Raw genomic sequence first — 2491 nt, forward strand, 5'->3', positions numbered from 1 at the left:
TGGAAAAGGACGACGTAAAGAAGTCGGTCTCCCACAAACAAGTTATAAAGGTAGTCCCTGAAAGAGACCTGACAAAGGTCCAAAAAAGAGGACTACAAAAATAACTGGAAAGAGGACCAACATAAAGAAATCGGTTATGGATTGCTAATAATAAATACAAGATCGAGAAAACCGAAATGACAGTTGGATCCACACATCCACAACCTCGAAGGATCCAAGCTACAAGCAATAAGTACAAAGCAATCCAAAGAGGCCGAGCAGCAAGGCTCCAGCATTCTCAAAACCCGGAAAGGTGCCAAGACGAGTGGAAACAAGCATGATATAAAATAATAAGCTTCAGGGTCAGACCCAAAAACTTGAAAGTTACTTGTTGTTTTTTCAAAATAAAAAGTTGTTAAACAAGCAACCAGAAGGAGTATCAACAGTCAGCAAAATATTCAAACTACAAAATAAAGAGTTTAAAAGCCCACAAGCCGGGCTATCTGCACAAACATCCAAGAAAAATCATCTAAGATCGGGAGCCTTCTCGACAGCATCAGTACGGGAAGAAGGAGGGCAAGTCTGAATAGGCACAACATCCACGGTACCATCATCCCGATTCAAGATCTGACAGTCCGGATCAGAAACGGAATGACCGACCTCAACTAAAGGAAATGTACAAGTTGACATTTTGGCAGAAGGCACAGGGAGAGGTTCGACATCGTCATCATCCTGGTCATCAGGGACAATCTTACCATCCCTCACAACATTGTCCAGGCTAAAAAGAGTAAGGTCGGCCTCGGGAGCAATAATTTGAACCTGCTCCTTCAGGTTCTCGTAAGCAGCATTTACACTACCAACAAGATGACCCTAGAGCTCGGAGTAATCAGCTCGGGCGTTCTCTAACTCCTCCTTCAAACGCATTCCCTCTCGATAGGATGTGACATAGCTGTCTTTATGCCTCAATGCCGTGTCCTCGGCCAATCGCACAGAAGCCGCCAGAGCAAGGGAACTCGCCTTCTCATTCTTCAGATCCTTCTCCAGTTTGGCCACCTTCACCTTAAGCTCCTCCTTCAAGCCCTTCATCCGATCGAACTCCTGTTTTGCCTCCTCCATAAAAGCTTTGGTGGCATGGATGGGAAGATTTTGAGCAGTTCGATACAGGGCAGCTCCCATATGTGCCATTTTCACACTACTTTGAGTTATAAAATCCAAATGACGAAGGAGTGATACATCATCCATGGGAAGGACACCGTAGGGACCAATCTGCTGATCTACAAACTCGACCACGTCAAAATCAGGGGCATCAAGGTGGAAAGGCTCAATTGTTTTTTGCTTCTTGTTGGGAGGAGCACCAGAAGTAGCTGCGAAAGACTGTGGAGGGTCGGCCAGGCGAACCCGAGGAGTGGGAATCACCTTCCTCGGCCCAGGAGAACTCGACACGGGCGGCTTCACCTGAACTTGAGAAGATCCTTCTCCCGTCGCCTTGGCCGAGATATTTTGAGCAGCAGCAGCCTTCTTGGCCTTTTTGAAGGCCTTAATTGAATCATTATTTTTTGACATCTCTGAAAATACAGAACCAACCACAGTAAAAGGTCACAATCACAAAAAGAAGAAGCAAAACTAAGAAACAAGTACAGAAACAAGTCAGACAGTACCCAAAACAGTTCGAACCAGGGACGGGTCATTCAAAAACCTTTTTGTATCAAGATGGGATGGTTCCCCCATAAATCTTCAAGAACAATAGCAAAGGCCTGCTCAACCTCGTCAAGCATCTCCCATGTATAAGGAGACACTCTCACATCCTTCTGCCACTCTAGAGGGAAAGCAGGCTTGTCATTCTCATCAAGAAAAAAAGGGGCGAACCCCCTCAACAGCACGGACTCTAAAGAAATAATTCTTAAAGTCCTTAAAAGACTCATCGTACATGGCAAAAACTTTATGACCCTGGGCAGACCTAAAAGAAACCCAGGAAGCTTTCTTTTTGGAAGAGGCACCAGGCTTGGCAGAAACAAAAAGATAAAGGAAAAGAGTTTGAGAAGGTGTTACGCCTAACTCTTGGCAAAGCAGCTGAAAGATCTTGATAAAACCCCATGAATTTGGATGAAGCTGAGATGGGGCAATGTTACACGACCATAACAAGTTGGTCTCGAAAGTAGTAAATGGAAAAGTAATGTCCAACTGGTTGAAGAAATATTCATAGGCATAGAAGAAAGGATGCTCCCCCGCGACCAAAGTAGGAAAACAAACCCTCTCGTCAGAGTCGGGCGCTACAAGCTCATAATCCCTCTCCCGGGCACTGCTACCACAAATCCTATGATGTTTCCTCAGCTCTACACAAAAATCAGCATCCACCACAGAAACACACATTAAGACAAGGGAGTCCAGCCAATCAGACATCCCCTTGGGAACTTTAGAAGACATCTCTACAATGTTATTGCGAGAAGACATGAGGCCAACTAATCCTACAATAAGAAAAGAAGATTGGATTACTAAAAAATACTTCGGACGA

The sequence above is a fragment of the Arachis ipaensis genome, chromosome B3 (assembly GCF_059453495.1).
Source record: "Arachis ipaensis isolate K30076 ecotype BB chromosome B3, ASM5945349v1, whole genome shotgun sequence".
Classification (NCBI taxonomy): Eukaryota; Viridiplantae; Streptophyta; class Magnoliopsida; order Fabales; family Fabaceae; genus Arachis; species Arachis ipaensis.